This window comes from Malania oleifera, chromosome 11, assembly GCF_029873635.1.
Source record: "Malania oleifera isolate guangnan ecotype guangnan chromosome 11, ASM2987363v1, whole genome shotgun sequence".
In the NCBI taxonomy this organism is placed as follows: domain Eukaryota; kingdom Viridiplantae; phylum Streptophyta; class Magnoliopsida; order Santalales; family Ximeniaceae; genus Malania; species Malania oleifera.
In genome coordinates, this window is record NC_080427.1 from 34643435 (window position 1) to 34657501 (window position 14067).

General features: G+C 36.5%; 1 pseudogene; it reads left to right on the forward strand.

The window, feature by feature from the left end:
* Positions 1 to 724: 724 nt before the first annotated feature.
* On the forward strand, positions 725 to 11966 carry LOC131167462 (auxin-responsive protein IAA13-like; annotated as a pseudogene).
* Positions 11967 to 14067: the final 2101 nt, after the last annotated feature.

The window sequence follows — 14067 nt, forward strand, 5'->3', positions numbered from 1 at the left end:
GAGCTGCATGATCGAGCAATTCACACATATGCGACCCCCATCTCTTGTTGGAGAAGCAGACCCACCAGTAGTAGAGAACTGGGTCCAAGAAATAGAGGACATACTGGCAATCCTCTTATGTACAGATGAGCATAGGGTGTTATTTGCCACATTTAAATTGACTAGGGAAGTAAAGCACTAGTGGAGGTCAGTGAGACTACTAGAGGAGTAGAGACTTGACCCTGTAGCGATGACGTGGAGTTGCTTCAGGGAGATTTTCTTCGAGTGGTACTTCCCCGCTACTGTCAAGAGTGCGAAGGCATCAGAGTTTCTATATCTGACACAGGGGCCTTTGACAATGCAGCACTATGCTGCGAGATTCATTGAGTTGTCCCGATTCACCCCGTATCTAGTGCCAGATGAGGAAAGGAAGGCGAGGAAGTTTAAGGAGAGCCTGAGGAAAAATCAGTATGAGCAAGTGGGGGGCTTCTAGGCTCATACCTTCTTAGAGATAATAGACAGAGCTACAGTGATTGAGAGCGGCCTACAGAGAGGCGTAGCGGCACAAAGCTAGGGAAAGAGGCTCGTGCCTCTGGATTTTCAGGCAGGGTCCAATCGAAGGTTGTCGAGGAGATATGATAGGAGAAGGGGACGACAACAGGGAGGAGGAGAATGAGCGGTACAGGGTAGACGGATGCCCCTTCATTGTCCTAGATGCTATAGGAGACACTCAGGAGAGTGTCGAATGAGGGAGGTTGTCTATTATCAGTGCTATCAGCCTAGACATATCATGAGAAACTGTCAGGCACCCCCAGCGATAGTAGCTGCTCCTCAACCATATAGAGGAGGCTATCGAGCACCTTGTGGCGGACAACAGAGGAATACTGCTCCAACGCGAGTTTATGCACTGATGCCAGGAGATACTGAGGCGGTAAGAGATGTGGTGGCAAGTACTGTTTCAATACTGTCATTTAAAACTACTGCCTTGTTTGATTCAGGGGTGACTCATTCTTTTATCGCCCAGGAATATGTTAAGTTGTGTGGGTTTGAACCTCAGTAGTTAAATATTAGTTTGTCTGTTGTTATGCCAACTAGGGTTGTAGGGATATACAAAAAGGTACTCAGGGACTATTCAGTGGGTATTCAAGGGAGGTCTTTTTCAGCTAATTTAGTGGTTTTAGACATGCATGGATTTGAGGTAATCTTAGGGATGGACTGGCTAGCTGCCCACTATGCCAACATTGACTGCCATCAAAGAGAGGTAGTATTCAGACCTCCAAAGGGATAGGAGTATAGATTTGTGGGATCATATGTGCGTACCCTACCTCAATTACTATCTGCCATTCAGGCGAAAAGATTGCTGCTAGAAGGCTGTCAGGGATTTTCGGCCTATGTGAAGGCAGTATCAGAAGGGGAACTGAGAGTAAAGGATATCCCAGTGGTGAGGGATTTTCCTGATGTATTCTCCGAGGATTTTTCGGGACTACCTCCTGATTATGAGGTAGAATTTGTTATTGATCTAGTTTCGGGGACAACGCCGATTTCAAAGGCGCCATACAAAATGGTACCAGCAGAGCTGAAAGAATTGAAGGAATAGTTACAGGAACTGTTAGATAAGGGGTTTATTCGGCTCAGTGTGTCGCCCTGGGGAGCACCAATTTTGTTTGTGAGGAAGAAGGATGGGTCGATGAGGTTGTGCATCGACTACAGGGAAATAAATAGAGTAACTATCAAGATTAAATACCCGCTCCCTCGTATCGATGATTTGTTTGATCAGTTAAAAAGGACACAAATATTCTTAAAGATAGACTTACGCTCTGGGTACTATCAGGTGAAGTCAAGGCAAAAGATATTCCGAAGACAGCATTTAGAACACGATATGGCCACTATGAATTTCTGGTTATGCCGCTTGGTTTGAAAAATGCTCCTGCAGTATTTATGGACTTGATGAACAGGGTCTTCCACCAATATTTGGACCAGTTTGTGGTAGTATTTATTGATGATATACCGGTGTATTCGAAGAGCCCAATGGAGCATAAGGAACATCTGAGGATAGTGCTTCAGGTGTTGAGAGAAATAAAAGTTGTATGCGAAGCTCAAGAAGTGCGAGTTCTGGCTAGAACAGGTTACCTTCCTTGGACATGTTATATCCAAGGGTGGTATTTCTGTTGATTCGAGTAAGATTGAGACGGTAGTAGACTGGGTATGACCGAAGAATGTGCAAGAGATTAGGAGTTTCCTGGGATTGGCTGGGTACTACCGCAGGTTTGTTGAGGGTTTCTTTAAACTGTCAAGCCAACTGACTAGATTGACCAGGAAAGGCATGAAATTTGAGTGGTCTGATCAGTGTGAACGGAGCTTTCAAGAGTTGAAGCAACGACTCATCATTGCATCTGTGTTGACGATTCCTTCAAGAGAAGAGGGATTCGTAATTTACAGTGATGCGTCCTATAAAGGGCTCGGATGCGTGTTGATGTAGAAAGGGAGAGTGATAGCCTATGTTTCACGATAATTAAAAGAATATGAGAGGAACTATCCTACCCATGATCTCGAGTTGGCAGCGGTTGTTTACGCGCTGAAGATTTGAAGACACTATCTATATGGGGGTAGGTGCGAGATATTTACTGACCATAAGAGCTTACAATATTTCTTCACGTAGAAGGAGTTAAAATAAGGCAGAGGAGATGGCTGGTACCGATAAAGGATTATGACTGCACTATCAGCTACCACCCGGGAAGGGCTAATGTGGTCGTTGATGCTTTACGCCGGAAATCAGTGGAGTCATCTATATCTGCAGTGGAGATTCAGCATCTGATCCAGATGGATCTAGAGAGGCTCAGTGTAGAGCTAGTAGAGGGCGATCACCAAGAATTTATTGCTAACCTAGTTTTGTAGCCAACTCTACAGGAGAGAATTAAAGCAACTCATATAAATGATACATAACTAGTAGAGCTTATGGAGAAGGTATAGGATGGTTAGGAGACAGAGTTCAACATCTCAGATGATGGTACCTTAAGGTTCCATACCAGGTTGTGTGTTCTTGCCGACCCTAAGATCAAGAGGGTTATCTTGGAGGAGGCACATTGGTATTTATATACTGTACATTCGAGTAGCACTAAAATGTATAGGGATCATCGAGAGTCTTTCTAGTGGAGCAACATGAAGAGGGAGATAGCTCAATATGTGGATCAGTGTTTGACATGCCAGCAGGTGAAAACTGAGCATTAGAGACTGGCGGGATCATTGCAGTCACTCCACATTCTAGAGTGGAAGTGAGAGCATATAGCGATGAATTTCGTCATAGGATTATCATCGGCTTTGCATGGACAGAACACTATTTGGGTAGTTGTGGATTGACTGACGAAAACTGCCCACTTTTTGCCAATCAAAGTTAACTACTCCATGGACAGATTAACTAAGTTATATATCTAGGAGATAGTTAAACTAAATAGCGTCTTAGTGTTCATAGTTTCAGATAGAGACCCATGATTCACATCTCATTATTGGAGGAGTTTGTGAGAGGCCATGGGTTCTTAATTGTCGTTCAGCACAACTTTTCATCCTCAGACAGATGGGCATACGGAGAGGATGATACAGATTCTGGAGGATATGCTACGAGCAAGTGTGCTGGACTTTGGAGGTTGTTGGATGTAGTATTTGCCATTGGTCGAGTTTGCGTATAACAATAACTACCAGACCAACATTGGGATGGCACCGTATAAGGAATTATATGGCAGGAGGTGTCGATCCCCGTTATACTGGGAGGAGATTGGGGAAAGATAGATTTTGGGGCCAGAGCTGATACAGTAGACTTAAGATAAAGTCAGACTCATCAGAAACAAGATCGAAACAATACAGAGTCGGCGGAAGAGTTATGCAAATACTCACCGATGAGAATTGGTGTTTGACGCAGGAGATCATATATTCCTGAAGGTGGCATTGTTGAAGGGAGTTATGAGGTTCGGGAGGAAGGTTAAGCTGAGCCCTAGGTACATTGGACCATTCGAGATTCTTGAACGGGCGAGTCCAGTTGCCTATAGGTTGGCATTGCCACCGGTCCTATCTAGGATCCATGACGTATTCCACGTTTCTATGCTGAGAAAATACGTCTCAGACCCCTCTCATGTAATCAGTTATGAAGCACTGGATCTGAGTGATACCTTAGCTTATAAAGAAGTGCCAGTTCAGATTTTGGACTAGAAGGAACAAGAGCTATGCACGAAACAGATTTCATTGGTAAAAATTTTATGGCGCAATCATGCCATTTAGGAAGCTTCCTCGGAATTAGAGGATCAGATGCGCCACAGATATCCATATTTATTCAGTGGAGTTCAGAATTGAGCCAATTAATATAAGAGTGAATAATAATGTTGTATTTTGATTTGTATAGGGTTACGTATGATAGATAGAGTTTTTAGTTTTGGGATATGAATGGTTTTGGTAGAATTTTGAGTAATTGTAATCTCTCAAAGCCCTCTTTGTAACCACGGTGTTCCTCCGCCATAAATGAGGGTAATTAATAAAATCGAAAGTGTTCTCTCTAAACATGGGAAGCAGATGAATAACAATTTCAAGAATGAAATTTTTATAAGGAGGGGAGAATGTAAGGACCCCAAAAATATTTGGGTGTGATCTCAAAAAAATAAATAAATTAAAATGAAATGAAATGAAATAATTAAAATAAATAAATAAATAAATATTATTAAATAAATAATATAATATAATATAATATAAATTATTATAATATATATATACTTCAGATCCTTCATAAAGGAAGGAAAGGAAGTAGAAAGGGAAAAAGAAAGAAAAAAAAGATTCACGCAAAGAATAGCCCTGGGCGTCCCTCTGTCTCTCTCTCCCACTCTCTTCAATTTCTCGACTAATTTTCGCCCGATTGAAAATCAGAAAATACCGCTGCACTTCATTCTCCGCCACCAACATTTCTACCCGAGCGGATTTGTCATAGGAGCGGCATGTGCATATCCCCTGGGGCAAGCTAAATTCTCACTCTTACCTCAATTTCTCGTAAATCTTAAGCCTAATTAACGATCGAACACCATCACGAAAATCTAGGGATAATTCTCTATAAGTCTAACGAAGTAGATTTCTCATGGGGTCGTCCTAGGCATAACCCCAAAACTAGGATAAGAGGGTTATTAAAAGGCTAATTATTATTTAATTAATGTAGATTTAGAAATGCTAGAATATTGGGCATTCTGAGGTTGAATTTGGGTTATTGAATTAAGGGCTCGGGTAAGCGCCACGGGTATAATTTCAGGATCTTGTAGGCATAGTTCAGGAACCAGGTAAGGGGGTTAAGTATTAGTTTAAATGTTAATTTGGAGTATATGGAGCCTAGGGAAGGTTATATGGGTATTAGTTTGGGAAATAAGTTAATTAGTCTAGGAAAAACGCGAATTGCAGGATTTGAGTTTCGGGCGCCAGGGGCGTAGGATCTGGATTTTAACGAGACTCTCAGTAAGCCAGGTAAGGGGAATAAATTATAGTAGTATTTTTATATTATTGATTGAATGAACATATGGAAAATAAAGTAATGATATTTTCCCATGTGAAATTAATATATTATGAATATTAGATGAAAATTGTGTGGCATATGACATATACTAAAAAATGTAAAATATAATGATGGATAATTTCTGAGAAAATAATGAAATAAGAATTATTGATATGTTAGTGGAAAATGATGAAATGAAGTATTTATATGTGAATAGAAATGATTTCTATGAAAATGTGTGAATTACTGATATGGGTATTTTGAGAAATGTTGAACTACGTGAAACATGATGTATACTATTATGAGGTGATGAAATGTGCACAGAAAATGATGAGAACATTTTTATTAATATGAATTGAGATATACTAATATGAGATTAATTGTGTATATCGATATGAAAATATTGAAACGTGAAAATGAAAACGTGAATTCTGAAATATGTATACTAGAATGTGAATATGGGAAATATGAAATGTAATATGGAAATTGAAATGTGATGATTGAAATGAGAATACTGATTGTGAATACTGGGAAAATGTGAACATTACAAAGTACGAAAGTTGCAACGAGATCATTGAAATGTGATTGATAAATGTTAATACCACATAATGATTGCGGGTATGTGACAATGATTAACCCTGATGGACGAATATGGAAACCCTAATGATGGGTTGTGATATTGAGCACGACACCGTTGCTAGTGGTATTAGTGCAACCACATGGACTCGTGGAGCGTCCAGCGTGACAGTCGACTGAGTTGTATAGTAGAGTTGTTGTGCCCCTTGAGTCTGGATCAGGGCTATAAGCCGGTCAGTTGTACTACAGAGACGAAATATATGATATGATATTTTGATCTAACCAGGTCAGCCAACTGCGGTTAGATCTAGCCTCAGGGCAGCAATGAGTTACAGACATTGGTATGTTGATTACTTGAGACACTCATGAGCTAGATGAGAAGGGAAATGTAATGAAAGTGGAAATGAAATGAAAATGGAAATGTGAAAGAAAATGAGGAAAGAAATAGTATGAGTTAATAATATAAATAACTAAAGCGAAGTAAAACACACTGCTTGAGGGCTTACTGAGTAAGGTGAGTGCCCTGATAAGTATTAGTTATTGCCAAACCCAGGTTATCTGGGTACGAATACAAATGATATCAGAGCAGAGGGAAACTGTTTGTATGGGTGGGTAAGCTTCCCTATTCTCAGGAACTTCACCAATAAACATAAGTTGTGTACAAATAATTTTGGAAACGAAATTAAAAGCTTTTAAAGCTTGTGATGTATATCTATACGAGTATGAAAATGAAGTTGTATACTTTCTCAGATGAAAATCACTTTAATGAGTATTTTGATATAACTGAACTTATATTGTCACACACTGTAAATAATTTATTTCGTCTTACTAAGATGTGTCCCACCCAAATTATCTAAACTTTTCAGGAAATAGAGATAGGTCAGGTGAAAGAGTTCCGAGACAGTAGGGAGCTGAGATCCTGATACATAGGGTGAGTTCATGGACTAAGGAGGTGTAATTTCCCTAGGATTGTGTTATTTTTGGGTATGAGATGGTAATGTATATATATGTATGTTAATACTCTGGGTATTGTATTCTAGTTGTTATGTATATACTGTCTTTCGATATTAGGTTGTATAAATGAAATAATTATTTACCCAGTACCCAATGCGAGTCGGGTCATATGGGTGGTAACAGGGTTGTTGACGTGGCCGATTTGTGAATATTGTTGATGATGTGTGAATATTTAATATTATTTATATAAAAAATTGGTATGAAAATCGGGGTGTCACAATTTTGTTCAAGGACAAAAAGAGTATTTGTTTAATCAATTTTTTTTATTTGTTTTAGTTTTAGAAACATTAACCAGATTGTTGGTTTTTGAATTTTAGTTTCTATATTTTTGTATTTCTAATCTTTATTTTCATACATTTTTACAGTAACACAAAACATCTACCAAGTTATCAATTTTCTTTTATTGTTGTTAGTTTTTTTCAAAAAAAAAAAATTAAAAATCATATTTTTGTTGTTTTGGAAAACAAGTTATCAAATCCTTCAATATTCAAAATCACTTTTTGTCGATTATATCATTCATTTACACCTAAATTTTAATATTATAAACTAATAATATGAATTTAAAATACAATTAAAGTAAACATATGCATAAAATTAAAAAAAAAAATAAGCTCATTTTAAAAACATTTTTACTATTTTTCAATTACCATATCCATTATTTAGGGGGAGCCAAAAAGGATTAAATTCCATTTTAAAATGAAAAATATTTCTAAATTTAAGAACAAATATTTCTTGAAATTTGAATATAAGCTTTAGAGTTGGGAAAAACACGTTCGAGAAAACCATTTTTGGGAAATCTAAAAAATTATTTTAACTAGAAAATATTTTTCTTAAAATTTTTCATTTGTGAAAACATAAGACATTTTTTTTTTTTTTTCACTTTAGAAAAAACACAATACAACATAAAAACACATTAAACACTATTATAAATCATACAAATACATATACTAAATAAAACACTTATGCATACATAAAGTCATTATCACATGTTCTTAAAATCATAAACATATATACTAGTTTATAGAAACGTACAAATATTTGCCTACACATCATCTAAATAAAGTGAGAAAGAAATATTTTTTTATGCCAAGATTGATTGACCGATCCCTAGAGGGAAGTTGACCACCTAACCTAAATTGTGTACATACATGTATTTACTCCATATTTTCTGCTCATATGCCCGTTAATATGCATGTTATGATGTTTAAGTATACCAAGATCTACCCTAGATGACATACATGATACTATCATAAAAATCTACACACATAAATTATGTGTGTACGAAAAGAGAGAGAGAGAGAGGGAAAGAGAGAGAGAGAGAGAGAGAGAGAGAGAGAGAATGTAATGAAAGTGAGAAAAACATTAAGGATTAAAGGATATCTTAAAAGAAAGTGAGAAAATGCACCCACACTCCCCCTGCATATCATGCATGCATGTCATATACACACATGTTCACACGTGCACAACACACTAACACACACACACACACACATATACATAAATTATGTGTGTATGAAGAGAGAGGGAGAGAGAGAGAGAAAGAGAGAGGAGAGAGAGAATGTAATGAAAGTGAGAAAAACATTAAGGATTAAAGGATATCTTAAAAGAAAGTGAGAAAATGCACCCACACTCCCCCTGCATATCATGCATGCATGTCATATACACACATTTTCACACGTGCACAACACACATGCATACAACACACTAACACACACACACACACACACACACGAATTCGCACATGCACAACACACACACACCTACACACAGTGTAACACACATGCACAAGGAGCTCAGGAAAACCCAAGAAGAGAAATAAAAGAAAAGAAGAAGAAGAAAGAGGAAGGAGGAAGAAGTAGGAAGAAACAGAATAGAGAGAGAGAGAGAGAGAGAGAGATTCCCTTGAGAGTTCCCCCGAGGATTTTCAAGAAGATAAGGAGACGAGAGAGAAGATAAAAATATAAATTAAAATAATAATAAAAATAGTGGCAAGCAGCTCTGTAGCCGCCGTAGCTACACTGCCATGGCAGTGGTGGTAGTGGCATGGACAGGATGGCAGCAAGGGGAGTGGGTGAGATGGAAGAGAGGCATAGGGCAGAAGGGAAAAGACAAGGAGGACAAACAGGGAAGGAAAGAGAAGAAAAGGGAGTTTTTTCTCCGTTTAACTTTTTTAAAAAATATATATTAAATAATACCCTATTATGGGAAGTATTTCCCAAAATGACTCTGACGTAATCTCGTTACTCCAAGTAGCGAGATTTAAATAAATCTCACTACTCGGAATAGCAAGAGATTTGGTTGCCACGCATCTGTACCAGATTGGGGCTGGCATTTAAATCTCGCCACTTCGTGTAGCAAGATTTGCTTAAATTTTATCACTCCAAGTAGTGATATTTATTTAAATCTCGCTACCCAAAGTAGTGAGATTTTTATTGTTTTTCTCTTTATTATTTATTTATTATAATAATGATTAATTAAATTATTTTCTGAATTATTGGAGGGAAGAATCAGTTATTAATTTAAATTTTCACATATAATAAATTACAATTCGTAATTTAGTTAAAAATATTTTTTTATCAAAATTTAATATAACAGTCATACACTATAAATATACACTAATTATATTTAATTAAATAGGGAAATCTTCTATTATTTTATTAAGTAGGAAATATTTAAATATTAATTAAAATAATTAATATTTAAATAGTTTAACATGTTCCAAACAGAGCTTCTGCTTCTTCTGTTGTCGTTGTCTTTGGCACAAAGAGAGTTGCTGATTCTATTGCCCAAAAAGTTGCTGCTGCTGCTGGCGTTGTCAGCATAAATATTTATAGAAGCATAACGCTTCTTTTATTCTTTTTTCGTTCTCATGTTTTCTTTTACCATTATTCATTTGTTTTTCTCTGACATTGAGTTTTAGTGATCCTGTTCCCTTTAATGGAGTTAAGATTTTAATTTTCACATTTCTGGCATTTTTTATTTTGGATTTGTTCATCTATTATCCTCTCTCTCTCTCTCTCTCTCTCTCTCTCTCTCTCTCTCTCTCTCTCTCTCTCTCTCTCTATTTCTATTCCACCATTTTCCCTATAAATTCTAATGTCATTTTTATTTTGCTGATATGAGTGTTTCGATTTTCTTCTATTAAGGATTAACCGTCATTTTTTAAATTGCAGAGAAAATTGAAATGATGAAGAGTAGAGGAAAAAATCTTGATTATTTTCATATGTAAAATACCAAAGTAAAGTTTCTAATTTTCCCGGATTTCAAAACCTGTAAAGAAAAACCCCTATATTAAAATATTAATCCATTTTTGTTGCAAAATTAATCTTCTCGGCAACCAGCCAAAGCATATATCAACTAATCCTCTAGAATTATTTTTTCTTTGGAGTTTCGTGTAATTGAGAAATTGTCTCTCTCTCCTACACCGTCTCTTTCTTGCTACTATGAAACCATTCAAATTTAGTTAACTTTGAGAAGGGTAACTTATGAGGATCTGCCTCCATTAATTTGGATTGTTAAAATATTGGGATCATGGCTGAAACTGAAAGATTGGGATAATTGTTGTTTCATGTCACCGTTTATTCTCTCTCTCCATGTCTCAACTAATATATTACTCATTAGTCATTATTATAATTAATTTTGTTCTTTGGGAGCAGTTAGGTTGTGGGATGACCGCCTATAAGGGCTTATAGGATGAACAGCTTGGCTAACGAGGCAAAGACTCTAACCCCTGAAGAAGATGAGGCATGCGAGGATGATAAATTTAAGGATACTTCAAAGAAAAAAGTGTACAATGGTAGCAATAAGAACAATACTACTGCTATGGAAAAAAGACATCTTGGGTTTGTTAAGGTTAACATGGATCGATTGTCAATAGGGAGGAAAGTGGATCTAAATGCTCACACTTACTATGAGACTTTAGCCCAAGCACCGGAGGACATGTTTTTTAATCCCACCACGGGCATCACTTCCATTCGTGAGTGTATTCTTTATTTTCTATATTTTTTTATCAATAATGTGTAATTTACTTATTTTCTATCAATTCGATCTTAAAAGTTTTGATGTGAGACTATTGTTAAATCATTGTTGCACCTCAATCTAACGACTAGCTTTTAGAACCAAGTGGTTTAAGATGACATAAACATTTTGACCTCAAAGTCAAATTAGTTGGACTAGGACAATAATGAGTTGCATAGATAATTCTAGTTTTAAAATGTAATTATGATTGTGTAACTAGGTTCGAGTGGAGAGAGTGAGCAAGCAAGAAAGGCCTCCAAGCTTTTGAATGGATCATCCGAATTTGTGCTCACTTATGAAGATAAGGAGGGGGACTGGATGCTCGTAGGAGATGTTCCTTGGGAGTATGCACCTTTCATTTCATTCTAAGTGATTATACTAGTGCAATATATATACTTATGTATATATGTTTTTGTGAATGAGTCTTTGTGTGTATATATGCACATATTTATGCCAGATATTTGTACATGCACTACTTAGCCCCAAATGGAATGATGTCAAATGACAAGGCTAGCCCTGTGGAAGACTAGCTGGTCTATTTCAAGCAACATTTTTAGGTGTAGGAGCACTAGCTGCACTACTAGTAACCTAATATTAAATATTTTGGACCATGCTTTTAAGGCTTGTTTCATTCAAGTTCCTAGGTACTTTGGACAGGCAGAGACCTATGGGCTGTGCATATCAAATAGAACATCATAAGAAAAGATAATATTGTAGTTGGAAATTTAGATGTTTTGTAAATGCTGACAATATATATGTTTTTTTTTTTGTTTTTTGGTTTGTGTATAGGATGTTCATCAACACAATGAAGAGGCTTAGAATCATGAAGACATCGGAGGCTAATGGACTTGATTTCAACATATAATAATCCAATTAATTGAAATAATGTGGACGAAATGGTTTCAAAATTTCAACCATTGTGTTATGTTATTATTATATGGTAATATTATTATTTTTATTTTTCTTGATTTATATTATGTTATAAGGGAGCATAAAAATCCAATGGGATTCATGTATAAGGCATGAGAAACAACATGCATTTCATTCTACAAACTTAATAAAATGATACCCTTCCACTCAATTTAGATGAAATAAATTAAGATAATAAACAACACGCATTCAGAAATAAAATTGTTACTATATCAAACAAACATAATTCTATAAATATGCTAAAGAACATAGAAATACAAAAACGATTATATAATTCAAGCAAATAAATTTCATCCATGTTTTTGTTTGGGTAGTATCATAAAAAATAAAATTCAAATACAAAAAAACCCTAACCTTAAAGAAAGGCATTTTCGAACGAAGCCTTCTGAACAGCACGTTAAACTCAATTCAGATTATCAAATGAACTCTTCGATCAAATAAATTAATTTAAAATTTATTAACAAAGTAAATGATGGATTTGTGTCTTACCCCATCTCCTCGAGTTTATATACGAAAACCCTCAACAGTTAGGCAGTCTCTCGTCGCAACGGTCACCTGCGCAACACGTTTGACCTCTGCCTTCTTCAACGGTAACCTGCTCTGCTCTGCTTCTCCCCGTCTCTCTGCAAAGCATGCGTAGTACTCTCTGTTCGTGAAGACAATGGAAGGAGGAAGGGCTGTGTAATGGCTAAAGCAAATCTTGATGGTTCATCCAGCGAGATTTGCCACGCGTCGAATGCCGACTGGATGGACATTAAGTATCCGAAGCAAATCTCGTTAGATGAACCAGTGAGATTTGCCACCGTTAAACGCCGGCTGGATGGGCATTAAGTATCCGAAGCAAATCTCACTGGATAAACCAGCAAGATTTGCCACGCGTCCAGGCCAACATCCTTTATCAATAGAAAATCTCGCTACTTGGAGTAGCGAGATTATGTTAGAGTCATTATGGGAAATATTTCATAGAATGAGGTATTATTTAATATATTTATTTTTTAAAAAAAGTTAAACCGGGAAAAAACTCGAAGAAAAAGGGAGAAGGGTGTGCACCGGCGTTAATGGTGGGGGGACGCCGAAGCCATGCGCGGGGGGAAACGAGGAGAGAGATGATGTCATCAATTCCTTTGTTTTTTTTTTTAAATGTCTGAAAAGGACACCATTGGCATTTTATTCAAAAGGCGTGCACCTGGGCGCCATGTGCGGCCGTGTGTGAACACGCACCAGCCTATTTTTTCTTTCTTTTTTTTGAAAATTCATTTAATTTCCTTTTTTTTGAAAAATAATTTCATTTTTTACATCTGAATATTATTATAATATACAATATTTAATTAATTTTGATTTTTTTAATTTATTAAATTTGAGGGAAAAAATGTAACGACTTGCTTAATAAATTGATTTTTTTTTTTTTATATACTATGATTATCTACATGCTCTAATACCCTACTGAGATAAGCCCATCCATAAACCTAAACAACAAGAAGCAGAAACTGAATAAACACATCCATATACGTTATGTACAATACCAGAGTGTTAGTATGTAACCTCTAAATACACATGTATCACTGTTCCCAAAATAACCTCAACTGGTGAGGACTACACAAAAATGCTCTAAAAAATGATACTCACTCTGCTGACAGGGCACTACAGACGCCCCCCTATTTACGAGCCTGATCTGTTCGCCTACCTGGATCACCTAAAAAATATTTCAACACTGGGATGAGCCAACGCTCAGTAAGAAGAAATATGCTATTACTAGTGTGTGACAAATGAGCTAACAATAATATGCTAAATCTGATTTCATATAAACATGTATAACTGGATATGTTAAGTACAGTATCAGTAAGAAAATGCATCCCCTATCCATGTTGCTTAACATAACAGTATTGTAAGTTTACTTCTAATGTACATAAGTAAGGTCCCTAAACCAGTAAATCCATATGTGTGTAATAATAACTGAAACTGTTCCCTGTGGCTATCTGTGTTATGACATGCCCCTCATGACGAGGTTGTGCGGCCCGTAGGCTGAATTTACCCTA